General features: G+C 42.6%; 1 long non-coding RNA gene across 1 annotated transcript in view; it reads left to right on the forward strand.

Annotated features, from left to right (window-relative positions):
* LOC135310511 (uncharacterized) overlaps positions 1 to 24,856 on the forward strand; it is a 50,495-nt gene that overhangs the window by 11,685 nt on the left and 13,954 nt on the right. The window contains exons 2-3 of the long non-coding RNA XR_010370594.1: positions 16,236 to 16,355; positions 23,424 to 23,505. This is a non-coding gene — a long non-coding RNA (uncharacterized LOC135310511). The remainder of the gene's footprint in view (positions 1 to 16,235; positions 16,356 to 23,423; positions 23,506 to 24,856) is intronic.

A 24,856-nucleotide genomic window follows, 5' to 3' on the forward strand; every position in this document is an offset into this window, starting at 1 on the left:
TCACTTCTGTCCCATTTCAGAACAGTCTGCCTTCAGCCTAGTGACTTGCAGCAGCTAGCCTGGGTTTGTCCAGTCACTTGTTCAGATCTTAAAATGACAAGAGCTCAAATACATTTATTGATTCAAGAGCTGCAAAACTTTGGCATCCAGGGAGGAGCTGCTATTAAATGACTGCTGTTGTTGTGTCCATGTGGCAGTGGCTTGGTTTCCATCTTACTTTGATCAGCTCCAAAACCCAGTTCTTTTTTTTCAGCCATACTCTGGACACTCTGCTCACTTGTGCCAGTTTACATGCATAACACTGGTGGCTTCATGGCTAAATGCTATTCTGAGAGTTTCTGAAACAAAGGCTTAATGATATATGGCTGCCAAAGTTAGCTCCTTCACAGCTGTAATAGCACACTGTAGCCGGCATGGCAGCCAAGCTGTCTTTGTTACTGTATTAAGTGAGGTGCGAGTGCCTGGAATGCTACAGGCAGCGAGAGCCGTCGTGGGTGGCAGCTGCCTTCAGAGTCCTTGAAAGGATATGCTGTGATAACTTGATAAGGTGTTTGCATGTGTTAGAGGGCATGACATCCATGCAAGGCTGGGTGATTAGAGCACAATTTTCTTGGACACAAGGTGCTCCAAACTACACAGAAACTGGGTGGAAAATATGAAGCACGCTGTGTTTTTTCCTCAGGGTTCTAATTATTTCATGAGAAATAGTTTTCCTGATTATGTCTGATTTCATTAATGCGTTTATACATTCTCTTAGACTGCCTTGCAACTTTCCCAATCAGTATACACCGTGTTTTGTTAGAGATCCTGATAATTGTGACATTGGGATGTAGGGTGACATTCCCAGTCTGGGCGCTGGCCTCTGTGAAGCTGGTGTAAATCAGCAAGAGTTCCACTGAAGTTATTTAGTGTAAATATGGGGTAGGTGAGATGAGTCTTAGACATGCTGTTCTTATTCTCTGCATCTGTGTGGACCTAAACACTCCAGATATCATGATAATTTAACCACTGCAAATGGTATTCTCCCCTTTGTCCCAGCTCAAAACTTGTCCACAAGTTTCTCAAACACAGATTGCACCTCTGTCAACCATGGGAGAACCCTTTTACATAAAGGAAAGATACAAAACAAAGTCTTCTCACAAGCAGATGCTCTCCCCACTCTGCTTGTCATCAGCAGAAAGCCCCATCAGCCCATCTATGCACTCAGGTGCCATGCAGCCATTCTTATTAGGTTGGTGTGGTTCTAGTTCATCATTCCAGGCAGCTCTCTTTTAAATAAGTGCATAGGATCATATGTAAGGGTTTATGTTAGCACACATGATGGTGATTCTCCCCGCAGTCACATCAGTCTGTGGAGCTATGTTAGTTAGCACAAGGGGGTGAGACACAAGACCCATATATAGTGTGAACACTGGCATTCCCTGGAGAGAGGTAAACGGCTTCTTTAAATTGCCTGTAGTCAGTCAGAGGTACCGTGGCTGCATTTTCCAAATAACTGAGAAAGCTGATTTTAACGTGGGCCCGTTTTTCAGAAATGGGGATTACATGATATGACTGACTGGCGTGCTGAAATGAGATGTGTATCCCATAGCGGTAGAGTATTTTAAGACTGCATCCTGCCCTTGATGAACAAACTTAATACATGTGACGAACAGGGTTTGGTCCCATTTCCTCTTGGTGAAACCTCACACCTCATGAATATAAGTTGTCAGGTTTTTTTTCCACTTATGATTTGTCTAAATTCTGCTGAAGTTGTTACGACAGCGTAGCAAGAAGAAAATGAACTCTTAGTGATTGTTGTATTATGAAGAATTAAATTATTTAATTTTATAATTAAACCAGGGATACAACCGAGTATTTCTGGTTCTGATATCATCACAGATGCTGAATAAATTACCAGTATCAGTGAACGATTTCTCTGGGAGGAACTCGAGATGAGTGATTTGGACTACAGTACAGGTAGCTTGCAGCAAAATCTGTAGTGCTTAAAACTGACAAGGCAAAAGCACATACTATCTTGCACATGACTGCATTTGGGTTTCCAATTATATTATGCTAACAAATAATACAAAAGAGAGTCTTTTCCAAGAAGTCTCCAGCAAGAGAAAACTGTAAACTCTGGCCATTGGTAAATTCCCTTTTTTTGTCTAGCAACATTTACAAAATAATTCTGTCTTTTGCAAAGGCAAATCAGGGCCAGATAATTGCACCTAGACTAAATGTACTTCAAAATACTGGTAGAGATTCTCTGTTTGCAGTTACTGCAAGGTAAGGCGGGGTGTGAAACAAACTCACAGCAGTGCACACAGGCATGTGATCAGCCCACATGAGCATAGAGCATCTTACTCCTTTCTCACTCAGAGCAGGAAAAGCTGCTTCACCTTTATTGCAGGCTTTTACTGCACATGAAGCAAGTAGTGTGCTGTAAATTAATATTTTTCCTTATCTTCCAGTACCTTGTTATTATGCCCATAACCTGAATGCCTTTCCTCATAGTTCCCTAATCTTATTACTGAATAATGTGGTGGTTTTGGTCCCTGACCTCTAGGTTATTTCAGGATGCTGCAGAGTGGATGCAGCTGGAGATCTTGGGCACAGGCTGAAAAAGTGAATAGATATTGAACTGATGTTGGATACAGATTAGAATTCAAGGAACAAAGGGCTGAATTTCCAAAATTCATCTAAAGAATGCTGGAATTCTAGTCTTTGGACCAATGATTCCATGCTGCATAATGAAATGGATTGTAGTTGCTCTGTTGCTATTAATGAAACTGTTTTCATGCTTCCTGAAGCTGCTTTTGTTCTATATGTATGTAACCTTATGGATGAAAGTGGTATATTCTACTGGTGTCTTCATATCATAAGCATAATATATGTGATGAAGATTCGGATGAGCTGAGAGTAAGTTAACTTTTAACAGGTGATTTCTAAATAGGCTTGCAGGTTGCAGTAATGCTGGTTTATTGATGCACATTGGAACTTGCTACTCCAGTATAAAATAGCTTAAGAATTGAAAAATCGGGATGTACTAAATTCCATCTCTCTTGATATCTTCCCAAACTGTGCATTAGCAGTGTTTGTAGCTGAATACGACATATTTTCAAGTTATTTCTTCTTCTACATGAACAGAAAACGTGACCTTGTAGGCTCCACTGTACAATCCTGCCTGTTGCACACAGAGTGAGTGGGTCAGACCTATGTCAAAACTCACATGGTTGGTTGTCTTTTATTTCTTTTTTTCAGTAGGCAGGAATAGGATGGTACAGGGAGATGCCGAGTTTCATGAGTTTCATCCCAGAATCCAGGTCCTGGGTGAATGGCTGGCAGCTCTCCTAGGGCAATTAACTCTGTATTTCAGAAATGTCAAGGCATGAAGTGGTATTTTTCTTCACTGCAGCTATTGCAACATTATTATTTCATTTTATTATTAACGGACAGGAACAGTTAGTTTTCTCCTTCGTAACAGGAAGACGTGGCCTGAGGAACAGCAGGTCAATGAAAGTTCAAGTGGTTACTCACCTAATGTGCACAATAGATCTGAGACATGGAACTACTTGGAAATGACAGACCAAGAAATCAACGGCGAGGTGATGAATCTTGGGTGCATATTAGGTTTATATGTCAAGCCAGCCATCTGGGAGCTATTTAAATCAATTCAAATAATTTTGTTAACAAATGAAGATAGCAAGTAATTATTTATGGTATGGCTGCAATTCAGAGAGAAGTTGGGTTCCCATCCTGCCTGCTTCCTCTGTCACATGGAAAACTTCATTATGAATTTGTGTGGAGATGCATGAGCAGAAAAACTAACATCCTGGGAATTTACTTTTTAAATAGTCTGTGAAAAGGCTGCTGGAACCCCTTCTGCGACCCTCCACTCATCTCCTCTGATGACTTTCCCTTGGCCTTGTTCCCTGATTAAACCAGGTGGTTGTGGGAAAGATGGTTTCATGCTGGCTCCATTCTACATTTAGATGTGGATAGAGAGAAGTGATACTATATAAAGTTTCAACTCCAGTGAGAAGTTCAAATCTGCCTCTCATCCTGTAGAACCCTCTAGAGTGCTGCCCTTCCTCCTAAGGCCCCTTCTCCCCTCACACACAGGCAGAGAACATTCACAGCGTCTGAAACGGAGGTCATGCCTAAGCCCCAGCAGCTTTATTTTGCAAGCCCTTCATGTGTAATGTAAAGTACTAATTACAGGGTTTTCCTCCAGCTTTGTCAGAAGAGCACTGAAGGGACAGCTGGGGTCCTTGCTGCAGGGGAACAGCAGAGCTGGGCAGCTGGAGGATCAGCAGAACAAATCTGTGCAAGTCACTGTCTCAGTACTCAGGTGGTACAGCTCTTGCATCTAGGGAAGAAGCAGGGAAAAAAATCTCATAGACTGGGAAAGGGGTACAGCGGGACTGCTCTTTGTTTCCCACTCCCCACAGCTGCTTATTCTGAGGGAGGAAAAGGGCCCTGGGAATGGCAGGCTTGTCCATACTCCCTGGTGCTCAGTAGGTTCCCAATAGCTTAATTTCTCCCTCATTCAACAGAAAAAGTGGTGGAGTTGTAAAGGACAAAACACTTTGTGGACATCCTTGATAGTACCTGTAAGTGCTCTGTGTTGGCTTCCCATGTGATGAAAATCATACAGTGTACGTGTGTGTGTGTGTGTGTGTGTGTGTGTGTGTATTCAGATGTTCAGTATGTTTCATTGTCAATTACCTACCTTCTGGCTAAGCTTGAAAGAAAGTTACTTCACCAACGTATCAGTAAAATCATAGAATAGAATTATAGAATCATTTAGGTTGGAAAAGACCCTCAAGATCATTGAGTCCAACCATTAACTTAGGTTGCACAGGCCAGTCCACCACTAAAGCATGCCCCTAAGCACTGCGTCCAAATGTCTTTAAATATCTCCAGGGATGGTGACCCAACCACCTCCCTGGACAGCCTGGTCCAATGCTTGACAACCCTTTTGGTGGAGAAATTTCACAGAATGACAGAATCCCAGGTTGGAAGGGACCTCAGGGATCATCTAGTCCAACCATTCTAGGAAGAACACAGTCTAGACAAGATGGTCCAGCACCCTGTCCAGCCGAATCTTGAAGGTGCCCAATGTGGCCGAGGCAACCACTTCCCTGGGGAGATTATTCCAATGGTGACTGTTCTCACTGTCAAAAACTTCCCTCTCGTGTCCAGTCGGAATCTCCCCAAGAGCAACTTGTGTTCATCCCGCCTCGTCATCCCCATGTGACTCCGTGTTCAAAGGGAGCCTCCCTCTTCTTTGTAGCTGCCCCTTAAGTACTGGTACATGGGGATGAGATCCCCTCTGAGCCTCCTTTTCTCAAGGCTGAACAAACCCTGTTCTCCCAGCCTATCCTCATATGGCAGGCTTCCCAGTCCTTTGATCATCCTGGTGGCCCTTCTCTGGACCCCTTCCAGCCTGTCCACGTCTTTTTTTATAGCGGGGGCCAGAACTGTACACAGTACTCCAGGTGTGGCCTGACAAGGGCTGAGCAGATCGGGATAATGACTTCTTTCTCTCTGCTGGTGATGCCCTTTTTGGTGCAGCCCAGCATCCTCTTGGCCTTCTGGACCACAGCAGCACACTGGTCGCTCATGTTAAGCTTCGTGTCCACCAGGACCCCCAGGTCCCTTTCCACAGAGCTGCTCTCCAGCCAGGTGGATCCCAGTCTGTGCTGCACTCCTGGATTATGTTTTCCCAGGTGCAAGACCTTACACTTGTCCTTATTGAATTTCATAAGGTTCTTGTTAGCCCACTCCTCCAGCCTATCCAGCTCTTCCTGCAGAGTGGCTCTCCCTTCTGGAGTGTCTACTTCCCCACTCAATCTGATGTCGTCCGCAATTCTCCTAATATCCAGTCTAAACCTCCCCTGGCACAACCTGGGTCCATTTCCTCTTGTCTTATTGCTTGTTACTTGGGAGAAGAGACTGACACCCACCTCACTACAACACCCTTTCAGGTACTTGCAGAGAGCGATAAGGTCTCCCCTCAGCCCCCTTTTCTTCAGGCTAAACAACCCCAGTTCCCTCAGCTGCTCCTCATAAGACTTGTTCTCCATACCCTTCACCAGCTTCATTGCCCTTCTCTGGACGTGTTCCAGCACCTCAATGTCCTTATTGCAGTGATGGGCCCAAACCTGAACACAGTATTTGAGGTGCAGCCTCACCAGTGCCAAGTCCAGGGGCATGATCCCTTCCCCACTCCTGCTGGCCACACCATTTCTGATATAAGCCAGGATGCTGTTGGCCTTCTTGGCCACCTGGGCTCATATTCAGCCAGCTGTCAACCAAGATCCCCAGGTCCTTTTCTGCCAGGCAGCTCTCCAGCCACTCCTCCCCAAGCCTATAGTGATGCATAGGGTTGTTGTGACCCAAGTCCAGGATCCAGCACTTGGCCTTGTTGACTCTCAACATATCATAACATTGTCCTTTATGTAACCTATCCAGTGTCTGCCATGACGTTGGGATATATCTTGGAGTGCTGAGAACAGAGCAGGCTAACAGGCGGTGGCACGTCAGCCAGGGTGTGGCATGACAATTTCTGGGCAGTTCATGCAGAAAGGGCATAGTCACCCTGCCAGACCAAGAGATGAGTTCAATTGGTGGTCATGACCCTCTCAGAAGGAACTTGGTTATGGTACTCACACAGCAGAAGGCTACGTCCTCTACATGCACGAGAATGGATGCGGCAACGCAAATGGAGCTGCCATAGAAAACGTGCAGCCCCCAGGTGTCAGGCTGCCGGAATTGCCAGAGCCTTTTGCTGGTAATGGATGGCAGTAGTGAGAGTGGCTGTGTGAGGTGTGACCAGGTGGACGACCTGCTCAGCACGCTGGCAGGGCTAGGAGAGGTAGAAGAAAGGTTAAGGAGCATCATAGAGTCTGAGAAGGAGGTAGGCTGGTGGAACCATTTTCTGCCCTCCTGAGACAGAAACAAGAACAGCCACTACCAAAAAAAAAACCCAAGATCAAGGGGATCCTGTGTCCTCCCCCTACCAGGCTGAAGACAGTAGCTTAAAGGAAAGGAGTGAATGGAGGCAAGTCCATGCTCAGGGTGGCAGGCAAACCCCCTCCTTGCACACCTCACCTTCCCAGGTGCCTCTGTACAACAGGTATGAGGCTCTGGATGTGAAAGGCTGGTCAATGGATGATGTGGATGATGGTCTATCAACATCAGAAGTGTAGGGAATCCAGAGCACAGGTATTTTTTTTCCCTTCATCCTTCCAGTTGTGGGCAACGACATTGGAAGGAACAGATGGACAGTCTGTTAATTGGCGTCACTGATACAATTTGAGGTTTTGCACAAATGGGATGACCTACACGGCACCAGACCTTCTGGCGTCAGATGGGATACACCTTCCTTAAAGGGGGAAGGGGGTCTTTGCTCATGAGCTAATGGGGTTCATTGACAGAGCTTTAAACTAGACTTGAAGGGGCAGAGTGACAAGCTGTGGGATGACATGTCAAGGTTAGAGGGACAGGGTGCTGGTGAGGGCCCTCAGCCTGTTGCTGTGAGACATGTTGGGTACACTGGAGTACACTTGAAGTTTTATGGAGATAAGCCAGGTTCTCCTGAGACACTAGGAGCCAACAGGAGAGCATCAGTCAAATATCTCAGAAACACCTCAGAGGAATTATGGGGTGTTCCTCTAAGAAGGTGACATGGCCGATAGCCCAGCTGAAGTGCCTCTGCCCTCAGCATGAGCAACGAACAGAAGGAATTGGAAGCCACCATGCTGCCAGAAAGCTAGGACCTAGTTGCCATTACTGAACTTGGTGGGATGAATCCCATGATGGGAGTGTGGCTATCGATGGCTACAGGCTGTTCAGAAGGGACAGGTGAGGCGGGAGGGGTGGAGGGGTTGCCCTCTACACCTAGAAAAGGGTAGAGTATGAAGAGCTGTCTCTGAAGAATAGCTATGAGCAGGTTGAAAGCTTATGGGTAAGAATTAGAGACTGAGGCAACAAAGGGAACCTTCTGGTTGGTGTCTACTACAGGCCATCTGATCAAGGGGAACCTGTTGACAAAGCCTTCTTACTCCAGCTACAGGAAGCATTGTGCTCACAGGCTTTTGTCCTGCTGGGGATCTTCAAATACCCTGACATCTGCTGGAAAAGTAGCACAGCAAGCTGTAGGCAATCCAGGAGACTCCTGGAGTGCATTAAGGATAACTTCTTAAGACAGGTAGTAGACAGACCTACCAGAGGGGATGCGATACTGGACCTGTTGGTTACCAACACAAGTGAGCTAATTGATGACATCAAGATTCGAGGCAGCCTGGGCTGCAGTGATCATGCAGTGGTGGAGGTTGCAGTCCTGAGGTATATGGGTCATACAAAGAGCAAAGTCAGGACCCTGAATTTTAGGAAATCAAACTTCCAGCTGTTCAAGGATTTAGTCAATAGGACCCCATGGGAACCTGCCCTCAGGGACGGGGGAGTAGAACACAGCTGGCAGTTCTTTAAGGATGCTTTCCATAGAGCACAACAGCTCTCAGTCCCCAGGTGTAAGAAATCAGTAAAGGAAGGCAAGAGACCAGCATGGATGAGTTGAGACCTGCTGGTCAAACTAAAGGGCAAGAAAGAAATACACAGGCAGTGGAAGCAGGGACAGGTGTTCTGGGAAAGAGTATAAGGATGCTGCCAGATTGTATAGGGATGGGATCAGGAAGGCCAAATCACAGGTGGAGCTGAACTTGGCAAGGGATGCAAAGAATAATAGGAAGGGCTTCTACAGGTATGTCAGCCAGAATAATAAGGTCAAAGAAAGTGTTCCCCCTCGATGAGCAAGACTGGCAAACTAGTAACAACGGACAAGGAGAAGGCTGAGGTACTCAACAACCTCTTTGCCTCAGTCCTCACTGGCAGCCTCTCTTCCCATACCCCTAGAGTCAATGGACCTCAGCACAGGGACTGAGGGAGCAAAGTCCCTCCTACTGTACAAGAAGATCAGGTTCATGACCACCTGAAGGACCTGAACATATGTAAATCCTGACAAGATCCATCCCGGAGTCCTAAGGGAATTGACTGATGTAGTTGCCAAGCCACTCTCCATGATATCTGAAAAGTCATGGCAATCAGGTGAAGTCCCTGGGGACTGAAAAAAAGGGAAATATGTCACCCATTTTTAAGAAGGGTAGAAAGGAAGACCCTGGGAACTACTGACCCATCACTCACTTTTGTGCCTGGGAAGACCAGACTCCCCTAGAAGCTATGCACATCGAGGCACATGGAGGATGGGAAGGTGATTTGCAAGAGCCAGCAAGGCTTCACCAAGGGCAAGTCTTGCCTGACAAACTTAGTGGCCTTCTATGATGGAGTGACTACACCAGTGGGCAATGGAAGAACTACAGATGTCATCTATCTGGACTTCTGTAAGGCCTTTAACATAGTCCCCGACAGCATCCTTCTCTCTAAATTGGAGACAGATGGATTTGATGGGTGGAGTGTTTGGTGTATGGGGAATTGGCTGGATGGTCATATCCAGAGGCTAGTGGTCAATGGCTTAATGTCCAGATGGAGACCAGTGACAAGTGGTGTCCCTCAAGCGATCCGTACCGGGACCAGTACTGTTCAATATCTTCATCAGTGACATAGACAGTGAGATTGAGTGCACCCTCAACAAATTTGCAGATGGCACCAAGCTGAGTGGTGCAGTTGACATACCTGAGGGATGGGATGACAATCAGAGGGACCTGGAAAAGCTCAAGAATTGGGCCCAGATGAACCTCAGGAGGTTCAACAAGGCCAAGTGCAATGTCCTGCACCTGAGTCAGGGCAGCCCCCACTTTCAATACAGGCTGGGGGATGAAGGGATTGAGAACAGCCCTGCCAAGAAGGACTTGGGGGTGCTGGTGGATGAAAAGCTGGAGATGTACCAGCAATATGCACCCGCATCCCAGAAAGCCAGTTGTATCCTGGGCTGCATCAAAAGCAGCATGGCCAGCAGGTTGAGGGAGGTGATTCTGCCCCTCTACTCTGCTCTGGTGAGACCCCACCTGCAGTGCTGCGTCCAGCTCTGGAGCCCTCAGCACAGGAAGGACATGGAACTGTTGGAGCGTGTCCAAAGGACAGTCATAAAAATGATCAGAGGGCTGGAGCGCCTCTGCTATGAGGACAGGCTGAGTGAGTTGGGGTTGTTCAGCCTGGAGAAGAGAAGGCTGCGGCAGAGACCTTATTGTGGCTTTTCCATACTTAAAGGGGGTTGATAAGAAAGATAGGGACAGGCTTTTTAGTAGGGCCTGTAGTGATGGGACAAGGGGTAATGGTTTTAAAATAAAAGAGGGTAGATTCAGGCTAGATATCAGGAAGAAATGTTTCACAATGAGGGTGGTGAACCACTGGGACAGATTGCGCAGAAAGATGGTAGATGCCCCATCCCTGGAAAGATTCAAGGTCAGGCCAGACAGGACTCTGAGCCACCTGATCTAGCTGAAGATGTCCCTGCTCATGACAAGTGGATTGGACTAGATGACCTCTAAAGCTCCCTTCCAACCCAAAGTATTCTGTGATTCTATGATTCTAGGTATTGAATCTTTGTAGCGAAAATGGTACCTGTTGTGTGCCTGCCAAAACTGGAGGTTGATCAAATCCCTAGTGACGCATACAGATGAGGCTCTGAATTTACTGTTAACAACCAACCACTGGGCAACCACTTTTCTGAGCTGTGCTGTGAAGACATTTGAGTTCTGTGCACATCATATTTCATTCAGCTCTTAGGCTCAGATTTTTCTTCTAACTGCAGAATTAAACATGATGCATTATTAGCTCTTAATAATGTGTGAAATGGTCTCACTCTGTAACCCAGAAGGTTAAACAGCTGCCACCCTCTTAACTGGAAGAAGACGATGCTGAGAATTTTCAGAGGTATCAAGATTTAAAAGACTTGATCTAGAGGTTATGAAGTAGTTACTTTGAAGACTTGTTTTGGTTAATTCAGTGTGTAGGACTTAACTGCTTTTACAGCATGTCCTTGTACCTCACCTTCCTCTGCAGCAAGGCAACCACCAGGATTCATCTTTTCCATCTCATGGGCGAATATTAAAGAAAGTGCTCAAGGATGAAGAACTGCCAACATGAGTGAGGCTGCAGAGGCTTTACTGTTCAGTTGCAAAGTGACTTTTAATCTGACTTTCTAAATGCCTGGGTGGTCTTGCCTATTACCGTGCCTAAGAAAAAAATGTTCCTGTTCAGAGACAGAGTGAACTTGCATCCTTGTTTTTCCTAACACATTTTAGATATATGGCATCAAGCACCACAAGCCAGCTACTTTCTGATGTCACTGTAGCATAATTTACAATATTGCAGCCAGACTGATTTTGCTATAATCTTTAATCATGTAGGACTATTTGCTGTGTTGCCCATAGGCCTCAGTTATTTACATTTCAGAGACTCGAACTGGATTCCAAATTGCAATTTTGATTTTCAAACAACAGAGGAGACCAAAACAAGTTTAGAGATTCACATTAGATAACAGAATCCCTCATCTGTTTTTTTTGAAGCAGCTGCTATCCTCAGGACAAGACACTTAATTTCTAGAGAGAACATCCAAGCAATGATGAGTCTAGACAGATTTGTGGGACACAGATCTAGAAATTCAGCTAAAGTGTTTCAGTTGTTTGTACTAACAACTGGTCTAACTGATCATATTTAGGTTGATACAAATTCATTCATCCACATGGCTTTGAATAGTTAGTAAGAGATTAATACCAAAATACGTTTAGCCCTCCAATTGTAATTAGCCATTTCCAGATACCTTTTTCTTTTCTGAAAACTTTATATATGAGAGAATAGCAAGGCTGATGAAAATATTTTATGCCTTTACAGGCTTATTCAAGTGACATGAATATTCAGGTGTGAGCTTCTATGTGAGTCCTAGCATCAGCAATGACAACAGGCATTTCAGAGAGCCGTGATTGTGCCCAAGTGTGTGCTCACCATCCCTGGGTGAGCACAGGGTCTGTGGAATGAGGTGTCAGGGATGTTTGGGTGAACACCTGCACTGGCTTCATTTTCCAATGTTTTGACAGAAAGTCCCAAATGTCCCTGGTAATTTGGAGAGGTGAAAATTAATACTGCTCCATATGGCCTCGTCCCAAAAATAAATTTTAAAATAATTTATAAATACTGTCTTTACAAGAAACTGTTCTGGAAATTCTGGAGAAGTCGTTTTATGAGGGACATTTGGACACTGCATAAAAGGGACAAGCACCATAACAGTTTCTGTGGCAGTAAGCAAAGCAGGAATTTCAATTTCCTGAACCTTGGCGAAAAAAGAAATACTAAAGAAAGACAAAAAGGGGGGATAAAATAATAGGCAGTTTGTTGTAGCTTTAATTCACTAAATGTGAAGGATTTATTGAACTATTTGATTCTCTTTGCTCCAAATGAATTTTATTCCATTGTCACAGTCATTTTGTTTTGTGGTTAAGGTTATCCTGCTAATGAGCCTGCAATTTGATTTTCAGTAATGAACCAAGGGTCACTCAAAGTGATGTCTGTAAAAAGGTAAAGAGAGATATGGACACAGCTGAAAAAACTTCCATTAAGATATCTCTCAAATGTTCATTATAATTTATAATTATTCTTCCAGCTCTACTTATGATATAGGTGTAAAAGATAAATAATATCCCAAAGCCATGACGTTACTGTTCTTTTTTTGTTTCTCAATCATATTATTGTTTTCTGGAGGGATATTACTGTAAAGTTACAATCAAGAAATAATACATTCCTCTGCCTGAGATAGGACTTTATTAGTGCTTGCGTGTGGTGATATTGAACTATTGGGTGTGAACTGTTCTGTTCAAGTAGTTCACGCTGCTATTTAGCAAATGTGGAAGAATTCAAGGTCTTTTGGAAGAAGACAGATTCTTACCTTCCCATAACAGCTTCAATAGTGCAGATAAATGTTGCCTTCAATTTCTACATGAAACTGAGGCAGAAAAAAGGTGAAGAAAAGGAAAAAGATCACATTTACTCAAAAAGAGAATAACAGACTTGGGAGAATGATAAAATGACACTTAGTATTTGTATTTAGCATCTGGAAAAAGAAGAAACAACAACAACAACAAAAGCAAAAATGCAAGAAAACAGAATATGTCCATAGTCCTCACACTGAATAGTATCTTTGCCTGGCAGCAATCTTTCAGAAACCCACAATTATCCAGGCAAAAATCAGTCTTAACAGAGCTGCAAATGCACTAGTACTACATATTTTAAAATAATCAGATTTGTCCTTCTTGCCATTCCCATTCCCTCAGAGGGAATTTCTTGTGTGCTTACTTCCCATTAAAAGCAAGGAAAATTTATCAGCTGGACATGTGTAAGTAAGCAGGTTTCCCCCTGTCTCAGTCTTTTTCACAGGAAGGAAAGAAAAAATATTGTCTTCACAAGTACAATTCTAGATGTCTTGTTACCACACGTGTATTACTGTGCTAAAAGCTCACACAAAAATGTGTGGCTAGAAACTACCAGTTTCAGAGGTCAGAGGTGTGTCTGACCGTGCTTTGGGATGTTAAAGTGCAGTATCTAAACTAGCCCTATTACTATATCCAGGACACAGATATGCCTGCCTCCTCAATTATTTCTGCCACTTAATCTGTAGTGTATGTAGTGTAAGCTGCGGCTTAACTTTAATCAGGAGAAGCTCCAGAATGATGTGGGGGGGGACAGGCATATTTCCTGACATGCTTCTGCCTCTGTATTGCTGCACTGGTGCAAGGAACACCCATAAGAGCCCGTGGGGGCCTGGGCTGTCTTCAGTACGCTTACATTTTCATGCATACTGAGCTACTAATGTTGGTACTGAGCACAGCCTCAGGGGCCCTTTTATGTCACAGGTTTCTGCAAGGCTGCTGTCCAGTCCTGTGGTACATTGCTCTTATGGTCATGTTCTTGGCATTTCCTGAGGCAGTGTTAGTCCTGCCCTTAAAGTGGTTCCTGCTGAAACACCATTTTTTAGTACTGTATTGCCATTGCCTTTAAAGTCTTCTCAGACCTGTCCTTTAAGCAGGAAATATGCTGGTATGCTGGTGTGCTGATCTGAATGTAGTGCCTTTAATTGACCTCAGATTCCTCCTTGAGAACTTTGAGGTATCTCCAGCAAACTGCAATACAGGGGTAGTGGAGCAGAAAGTCAATGTGATAATTTCATAGGGCTGAGCAAAAAAGGAAAACACTGCCAAGTGAGAGGTGCTGAGTTTTGGAAACTTCGTTATTTCCCCAAACTGGGACAAAAAATTATATTCTCTGATACCCTCCTCATGAAAGAGAATATTTGTTTCTAAAAGTGGTATAGAAATGGCTACCTTTGACTTTACTGTTTGCATCTGTTACACAACATATTGCAGAAAAATTGAAGTTGTTATGCTAGCATTGGCATGAAATGTCCTGGCATCTTCAAACCAAAACATTTCTGTGGTCTCCTGGGACTGTCAGCAGTCACACATTCTTGTTGAGCATCTCAGTTCAGTGTTGCTTCAATAGCATTTACAGATGGAAAATCACTCTCAGAAAATTTTCAGCTGTAGCTAATCATAGATATCTCCTGTTGATTAAGGACTCTCTGACTCCAAGGCTTTTTTGGGCTTAATACGCTTTCACAAATGTACACAGAAGAGCCTAAGTCCTTGATTTGTTGCTCAGAGGCAATCTGTACTACCAAATCACCCTATCACTACTTCTCCCTCAAGACTACAATTTTTTTTCCTTATTAACCTTTGAGCCTGTGAGCAGTTAGGAAGTCGGATGCTTCTCATCCAGGCCAGGATTTCCAGGAAAGACCAAAGATGATGGAGACCAAATATCAGATACTTTAAAATGGTGGGACTTTCGGTGGGTGCTCTGCACTTCAGGACAAGCAAGGTGGCTACACTGAGTCCACAAAAAAGAAAACATATTGTATTCAGCTTTTTAAATTTTGGATGATCATTAATCTGTTGCAAATCCATAATGAATCCTCAGAAGTCATTTAGGCTGTGCAGAAGTAACTAAGGAGAAAAAGAAGGCAAGTGCACTGTTTATTTAAACTGACACCTGGTGTATATTTCAACTTTTTATTGCTGCAGGGACCTTTATCCTGAGGATCTCATCACATCTACTGTTTCACACAACGCCTTGTAAACCAAGTCAAAGGTGTTGAAACAACTCAGGCTGGAAAGTGGCAAAAATAGATGCAAAATTTGCAATAATTTCAACCCATGACCTGTCAGTGTTCTGCTGACATGGAGAAAAGTAGCTGCTCCAGGAGGAAGTAATGACTTGCAGTCAGAAGAAGAGGTGGTTGACAGCAACCCCAGCAACAGCACAAATTTGCTTTTAGCCACAGCTAGTTCACGTTAAGATATGGTGGCATTCTGCAGGCCCATCCCAGTGCTGTGGGAAAACGTGATCCTGCTTGCAGTGTATAATAACACTGTGCTGTTTCTTAATGCGAGTCAGGCGCATCCAGATTTCTGGCATCAGCTGAGGTTCTCCCAAAAGGTCTATTCTGAGCTCCCTGTGCAATGAAGTAACAGCTGTGCATATGTCAGTGTATTAAAGGTTCTGCATGCTGTGAAACCCAGTCAAAAAAAAATTCTCACAGGCTGCCCATGATTTTATATTTGGAGCTCCAGCAACTCTGCAATGGCGCAAAAGTCTGGTGAGGAGCTCAGCTTTGATTTCAGCTGACAAGTAATAGAAGTTTAAGCCAAATTTACCTCTTTTTAAAACATCATTTCACAGATTGCTCTTCACTCATCTTATTTCAGTGACACAGAATTGAAGAGCACCAATTAATGATCAGGAGCTGCCTAATTATGAACTCTTACTGAAATTTAAAATACACCCAAGCAATTAAAGGTTGACTGCTCAGATGCTGTAGTACAGATCACAAATAATGGCATACAGGGAATTGGCTCACATACTGCTATTATTGATAGCATGGACACTTTCTGCACACCTTGAACTGATAATAATTCAATATAAGCTCACACAGCTCAAGAATGCCTCTTTGAATCTCAGTGTTGATTAAGAAGAGTTCATCCAAACATCAAAACCTTTTTTTCCAAAATCAGTTTTTCCACTGAACAACAGCTTCCTTGATGAACATGTTTTGGATGATGATTGCTCCCTGTCAAAAAGCCTACAGTTTCAAGTGAGAAAAAGCATGTTGCATTAATTTACTGGTATACTATAATAAATATTTCTAGATGCTTCTGTTTTATTTACTTCCACTCCTCCAGCACATCTTGAGGTGGAAAACCGGAATATCAGCGCTGGACACTGCGAGGCTTCACGCAGAAACAGAAAGAGGAAAACTGATCATGCTGCATTTTTATATGTCTCAGACCAGCTCCAAATAGGTAAATTCTTTCAATTCAGAATCCATTTATATCTTAAGATCTCTCCTGTATCTGACAACAGCGATGTCAATTGGGATTGTAAGTTCAGGACATAGATATTTATCTACCAGAACACACATATTTGACCTGACAAGGAAAGAATAAATTTTATCACAGTAAAGCTGATTTTTAAAAATGTCATCTAAGGTCCTTGAGATCTATGATTAAGGTAGATATTTGCCAAGAAAAAATAATATTGCTGGAAAGACTGAATTCTAATTAAAAAGAAACACTTGTGTTTGCATTTCAAAAAATTTCTTCATCAGTATTGCTCTGTTCTCACCCAAAAAGGAGAACAATAAGGTCTACTGGTAGGTATGTTACTTAACCTTCAGAAAAGCTCAGATTTCAACTACACCCATTTAATGATACTTGAGGACCAGAATAAACCAGCTAGGACTTAATTTTCTAGCAATCAAATGCCATTTTTTGTTTAGTCTACAGCAATTAGTAATACACTATTTTTAATCATCAGTACCATCTCCCTCTGGCTTCTTACAAATCAAAAAAGAATCAAAATGCCAAGGCCACTCTTATAACAGTTCACACTGAATGAGTTATCAACATTAAGGAGCAATCCATATTATTAATTACTGCTGCAGTTTACAGTTAAATGCAATGAGGGCTGGATACTGGCAATGTTACCGATGTAAACTGGACTAATTTAACAAATATTTATTTCCAAAACTTGACCAACAGTGAAAAGTTCAGATCAGCAGCATTTTGTCACATACATAGAACCTGATTTAAAAGCTGTTAACAGGGTGCCAGATGTAATATCTCACTGTATCTTGCGCAAACACCATTTTCCCTAACAATCCATAAACAGGGTACCTTTAGAAATAAAAAAGTAGCTTCCAGAATATAAAATGCCAAGACGGGCAGTTTATTATTGTTACAAACATCTTATTAATGAGGAAACTCAAGCATGATGTAAATGACTGTACCAATTCGCTGTCAGATATAGGATATGCCATCCAGAAATGTTCCCTTGTTTCAGCCTAGTGATAAGGTAAGTGGATTTATATTTCTTGCTAACAGTATTTATTATTCTTTATCTGTCCTTCTCACCTACAGCCCTCCAGAAGTATTCAATTAGAGCAACACAAAAAGAAAAGTAGAGTATGCTGACTTCCATTTGGATTCCAGTCAGTGTTATCAGCTTGGTCCAGATACAACTTTAATTTCCTATCCAGTGCTATGCAAGTAGAGAAGTTGTACAACACACCTTTTCTATTGGAGTAACACGAAAGGATATTCACCCAAACTCTCCACCAACAGTGGGATGTCAGCCCATCTGGAAAGTTGTTTACAGGGCATCTGAAAGGAGGACAGAGAAAAAGGACTGACTTATAGGAGGCAGATTCATAAACAAAGACCCTAATATCATTGTTTCAGAAGGAACAGTGCAAAACCTAAGCTCCCTCCCAGGAATTTGTGCAGCCAGTACTTATATGTAGCAGATAACCCTAGCTGACCTTTCTAGCATTCAAAGGGTAATAGCTTTGCTGAGATGAACCAGTATTGAACAATTTTTCCAGTGCATCAGGGAAAACAAACTCTGGTTGACACTATGTCAGCTGGCTGTCTTCATCTGACGCAGCCATGGCAGAAGCATATGAACAGTTGCAAGCAAATGCCGTGCTGCTTTTGTTCAAATTCCACTACCTCCTTCTTTCATTATATCTGAGCAATATCTTGTTCTAAACCTGTCTGATGGGGGATGGGAAAAGCAATTAACCTTCAAAACTCTGGTGTTGTGGTGTAATTAGTATCCCCCTTTCTCCCTTCATGACCATTTCAAATGCATGCTAATTAAACCTCTTTAGTACCTCGGGATTTGGTTCTAACTTATTCTAATTCCATTTCAGGCACAGGTAAGATTCCTAATGCCAACAGTGTAACTATTTCTCAGTTGTTTGCGAACCCCAAGCACTTTAAAGCAGAAGAATTAATAGTTAACTCCCTTCTAAACCTTATGTGGCCTAGGATATTCTTTTTATTAGATACAGGATAACACATATTTCATTACAACACAATTACCTGAACTCTGGCTCAGAGCAAGAAACCACTACTTTTCTTACAACCTCATAGAATAAACATATTTCCCTCTGAAAGAGAAATGAAATATGTACCTATTGCTCAGCCTCAGCTGTATCCCCAGACACAAGCCCATCATATGCCTTCTATGTTTTTATTACTACTATTTTTGTATTTTGGGAAATGCCCAAAACAAGCACTTCCATCCCTGCCTTGGTAAGGTTTTGAAGTGGTGAAAGCTGACTCGACTGACTTCTGTGTATGGGGCAAATTAACAGGTCCACACCATAGAAACTTCTGATCTACTAAAAATTTAAGTGTAGCCACTGTGCCATATTAATAACTTATTTGATATGAAGGTAAATACAAGCTTCCTGACTCTAGGAGCCCCTCCAGAAAGCAGTTTCTGTGAGAGCTGAGCATTCTGAATGAAAGGGATAGTCAGTTTCTTAATATTGTGTTACTGCAGTTCCACTGTTCTTTGCTGAACAAAAGGGGTTAAAGGGAAAGATACCTACAAAAAATTGACCAGGCAATAAGAAACATTGTTCTGTGACTAATGTAGATCACACAGAAGCATCTGAACTTAGTTGCTTGTCTCAGGTGATTTAATGAGCTAGTCCTACAAACACACCTTCCCTTGAAGCAGATGGCTTGGGCACACCCACCCCTGCTGCAGGTGTGGGGTTTGTAGGCACCTCCAGTGAGCTGAAAGCTGGGCAGAAGTGGGTGACATCTGCAGTAGCTTGTGTTGAATGTCACTCTTGAAATGCAAGTTCAACAAAGCAATTTTACACCATGGGGAGAAATAGGGGTGTCCCCATGTGATGAGTCCCTAGAGACACAAATGCCATGGCAGCATGTCATTGTCCATAGGCAAGCATCATTGCACCTCATAATAATCATAATGAAAAAACTTTTCATCAGTAGGTCTTAGGAATGCAGCAGCATCATATGTATCCAGGCATAAGGAGCTAAAGAGACTGGACCGGGTTGGCAGGGCGAGGAACAGAGTCTGGAGAGCCCACATTTCTGGTAAACCCTCACTTTCATGTTGGCCACTCAACCACATAATTTCCTTCACCTGGGGGTTAGATATTGGTGGCAGAAGACTGCAGAGTTCAGGTATGCACTTATGGTTGTCACCTACAACCTTCCTTTCTTATTCAAACTTCCAAAATATGCCTGGCAATGGTCAGATATCAGTGCTTTACTTCCAAGGTGTTTGTCTATGGCTTAACAACTCCTTGTCCCTGGTTTATAGCACCCTATCTCAGCTTATTACATGGAATGACGTTTACAGCAACCTTTTACAGAAACACCGGCTGCTTCCTCCCACTCATAACTAGGTGCACCTCAAGGCTGAGGCTGCAATGTGCCTAAGACAATCTGCACCACAGTGCTCATTTTTGAGGGGTCAGAGGCAGGTTCCCAGGTCCTCACCATATGACCCTTCCTCTGTTGATATATGGGAGCTGGGTCCAGGTATGTGGGACAGAGCAGCTTAGATGATTCAGCATTGGACTGCAGGATAGAAAATTGAAGCCTCTCCGGAACTACCATGCAGCTGCTGAGGGAATTGCAAAATGGGGGGCAAGTGGAGGGGCTCCAATGTCAGCCTGGCATAAAAACCATTTCCCTGATGTGCCCTTTTGATGTACAGGATTCTGGCTCCCAGTGCCTGTGGCATGCCTGCCTTTTCAGACTGTGCTTCCCCTGCTTTGCTAGTGCTCTCTCCAGCACCCCTTCCCCTCTGTCTTGCATTTTTTACCAAGCCAGATGCAAGTTGCCGTTCTCCATGTGAGGACAAACCACACATCTGAGGAGACAATTGCTCCCTACAGATTTACTCACACTGCCAGGAAAACAGTCCTTTGCAGAAGGGATTTTTCAAAACTTGGTGTGCCTATGCCAAAATGCCTTAGCAGATTCTCTCCTCTTTACTTCTCTGCTGAACTAAATACATTGCTGGAGTCTGTTACTGTTGGTTTTGGGGAAGCCATGAAGTAAACTAGATAACTGAAGCCATAGAAGTGGCAAATATCGTGTGTCCTATTCACCTGTTCTTCCTGCCCTAGGAAGGATGTGGGTTGATCTTGAGAGTAAAGACATCAGATCAGTTCTGTTTCTTTCTTTTCCCAAAATCAGCTGCTAAGTGAAATAACAATGCGTGCACAGGAATACTAACAGAGCTTTGTTTTTCCTCCTCCTTAAAAGCCAGCAGCTGCTTAGTGTTTCACAGAGCAATATAAGCAATGTGACATTTGTGGCCATTCACATGCATTGATTTGTTTTGGTTTATTGTGTTCTCAACTGAATTTTAGTGCTTTACGACCGGAAAAAAGCCCAAAGAATATTAAAATGATGACATTGGTAGGAAGAAAAAAAAAAATCAAGTAAATAAATTGTGAGTTAATAGTTCTATGAAGTGACTTTGCTGATGAGATTTAGAGCAAGATGATCTTAGCAAGCAGGATGTTGTGTTAGCTGTGCAAACCTTTTCTGTGCTCATATACAATCTCTTCATAGTTGGGTGGAATCTTCTTTCCACATGTCATGGAGAGACTGATTTATAGGTTGAAAAGAAGATTAGTTTTTCTAAATTGCATAGCATTAAAACAAAAACCTTTCAGTATTCCAAATCAGGTTTTCTGTTTGCTTAGCAAGTATTTTAAACTCTTCTTTAATTTCTAGATATTTTTTATTTTGTGAGATTCACTTCATTGCTTTCTTCTTCAGAACAGATCTGTCCTCCCCTTGGACTGTCCTTTATTACAGATTGTTTGGAAAAACAAAAATTAAAGATGGGGAGGGGGAAATGAGAGGAGTTGGTATCATGTCTTCAGTTATGGTTTGACCTTTCTAGCTTCATAGGTTTCTTGAGATCCCATTTACTGTAGTTAGTGTCTCTTGAACAGACCCTTGCTCATCATAGTTCTACCTTCATGAGTGAGGAAGAGGCACATTTCTATGAATATCCAACTAAAACCACTTCCAGAATCAAATGGTCGGTGCCCTGCATTGTCACCTAGCAAATGCACTGTCTCTAAATCATGTCATCATTTCACCGTATATGTAGATTTAATAGCAAAGGGAAGCTGAGGGAAACCTAAACAGATCCCACACCCCTTCCCTTCTTCCCTTTGCCCTATTTCTGTGCTTCCTCCTGGTCATATAAGCCAATGTAAAAGCGCATCCTCTCTGCTCCCATGTCAGCCTACTCATGTTGTGGCTGTGTTCATTCAGCCCTCATGCAACAAACACCTCAGGAGTTTGGGTCTCCAAGGTATATCATGCAAAGCAGACTCAAGTGTCCTTTTGTCTTTAAATTGGTAAGACCAACATTAGCTGTTAACAAGTCTGTCACATAACCTGTGTTCTCCACAATATGAGTCACTGCAATAAGACTGGGCTGGAGACCAAAATGAAAAAGGAAGATATGCTGTAATGTTCACAAACTAAAGAAAAGCTGACATTAGTGCAACTTCTGAACAGTACACTTGCAAGGGATTAGGCAATCACTGACTTTCACGGAAATGCTTCTGTGGTCCCTATTTCACAAATGCCCCACAGAAGAAGAAATGGATTTATATTGGCCAAAGAGCCATGGGGGAAAGTGTGGCTCCCAGTTTGTTTACACTTAGCACAGAAAGCTGTTTACAGGGTTGTAAACTGAAGATATTTCCAGTAATGCTGCCCCCTCAGCTATGAAAGAATTGCAGAGCTCCAGACCTCACTGGAGCTCTCTTGTTGGATCCTAGTTAATGTACTGGCCCAGCCACTTTCTAAGCTCTGTTTATAAATTCCCTGTTATAAGATCAGCAGTGCACAGCAGACAATATATTTTGAGAGGATTATTTTTTGTAGTCAGCTTTTGGACTCATGTTTTACAATACCATCCAGGCATGTCAGAACAGGGCAGTACTTCCTATCATTTCCTATTATGCCAAAAGTGAACCTATTGATATAAGAACAGCACTACATGAACTATTTTTTACTGATGTACCATGTAAACAGCCCTTCACAAGGCTGAGGTGGGGAGCAGAGGAGACTATTTACTTTGACACAGTCTAAATGGTATTTTTTCATAAAGGAATCTATGCCTCCAACAACTTCTGTGACCATAAAGGATATTGTGGGCATTATATGTTTGTATTATGGTAGTGAATAGAGGTGCCCCAATGTGGGAGTTGGATGTGCTCATTGCTCATCTTCTGTGCTCCAAAGCACTTCCATCTGATTACAAACAAGATGCAGAAGTGATTTGATCCACTGCTAGCAAAAAGGCTGACTAAAAAAGAAAAAAACCCACATGCACAACCATAAAGGGCTCAGGGAGATAGCTTTAGCCATACTATATTAAAGCAGTATTTTGCTATAATTCTGGAAACTGTGGCTTATCAACAAATATGGTATAGTCCTTTCTCTTGGCAAAAATGTTACAAGAAAATTAATTTACTTTCTGCTTCCCACTTCCTTGAAAGAAAAGATCACCACTCTTATAATATGTTTCAGACATGCATAACATTTCTATCTAAATATCCCTATCAATAACATTCCACATATTCGGGATGGACACCATTTCCTTCTAAATGATGGTCCTACATGTAGAACTTCTTGTGTATTCTGGTGTATGCTAATATCAACATGTAGGGTAAGCAGGTACTGCCTGAACGCAACATGCAAATACAATTTTTCCAAGTTTACTTATCAAGCTGCTTACCTGGCGTGTGTTCCCATGGTCTTAGATTGCGAGCTTCCCAAGTCTGGGACAGTTTCACGTTACTCATTTGGCTGTGTACGTTATGGCCCTGAGTGCTGCTGGGAGTTCTTAAACCCAGAGAAACAAACATGGAGATGAAAGTTGTTGCTGCCACTGCTGACTGAACTTCAGTGTCAGTGGGGAGTGTCATACCCCAAACCAGCAGTTTGAGCTCAGATGAGGACAATTCTTGAGGGAAAGAATAAAGTGCTGGTGTGTCTCTACAGGACCAGACAACCACAAGTCCTCTACCAGGAGAACTTTCTTCACTTGTTTTGGGTGAGGACATACATCCCAGCACTGGACCAAGTAAGTCCTTAGGAAATACACAGGCTGTAAATGCTTGGAAATTTGATAGGTTACCATGTATCCTAATCTGATGAAGTTGTGTCCTGTCCTGGTAGGGAATCTGCCTACCTTCCAAAATCTCACCTGCTCAGGAGACAGGATGAGATAGATTATTTTCTTATGAAGTCTAGAGGATAACTTTCTATTTTCTATTTGTTCACAGTGTTCTGACTTCTCCTTTGCCCTTTCTATCCACTTTAGTCTCCATGTGCTATTACTCTTGTCAAAGTGCAGTTTTTTCTTGTCATGGTTTAGCCCCAGTCAGCAACTAAACACCACACAGCTGCTCACTAACCCCCCCCACCCCTGTGGGATGGGGGAGTGAATCAGAAGAGCAAAAGCAAGAAAACTCGTGGGTTGAGATAAGAACAGTTTCATAATTAAAATAAAATAGTAATGGTGATAATAATAAAAAAGAATATACATTACTATTAATAATAATTAATTTATAAATAAGAAAAATAAATTGAAAATAACAAGAGAGAGAAATAAAGCCTGGGAAAAAAAAAAAGCAAAACAACAAAAACAACCCACAGGCAATGCAACCACTCACCACCCACTGATCAACACTGCTGGTCCCCAAGCCATGATTGCTGCCTCTCCCCGCCCAGCTTCCTCCAATTAATATACAGGGCATGATGTCATATGATACGGAATATCCCTCTGGCCAATTTGGATCCAGTCTCTTAGCTGTGACCCCTCCCCTCCTGCTTCATGTGCACCCGGCAGAGCATGGGAAGCTAGAAAAGTCCTTGACTAGTACAAGCACTGCCCAGCAACAACCAAAACGCCTGTGTGTTATCAACATTATTCTCATACTAAGTCCAAAACACAGCACTATGCCAGCTACCGTGAAGAAAATTAACTGTATCCCAGCTAAAACCATGACATTTCTTCAAAGGATTTTCTAACATGAATGGTAAAACTTTCTACTAAATTTAAGTCCATAAAAGAATTGTTAGGTTATATATATATGCAAAACCAAAGCTTAAATGCATAATGATTCATCTACTGCTGTGCACACCTTCAAATTAGAAGTGGAAACACGAAATACAGGGAGCAATTACTTGATGACTAATGGAGACTAATGATTTTGCTGCTACAAGACAAGAAAACAGTTTTAATGTCATCTCAGTTTCAAATATACTTCACACACCTACAACTTGTCAGCTGAAGCTTGCCATGGAATGAATTACACATTGAAAGCTGGTTGAAAGGTATCTTGGAGATCCCAAAGTGTATGTTCCTACTAAGGGTATTTGAGGTGAGCAGCAAAATAACCATTCATAAATCCAATTCCAAAGTAAGTCTT

This window comes from Phalacrocorax carbo, chromosome Z, assembly GCF_963921805.1.
Source record: "Phalacrocorax carbo chromosome Z, bPhaCar2.1, whole genome shotgun sequence".
Classification (NCBI taxonomy): Eukaryota; Metazoa; Chordata; class Aves; order Suliformes; family Phalacrocoracidae; genus Phalacrocorax; species Phalacrocorax carbo.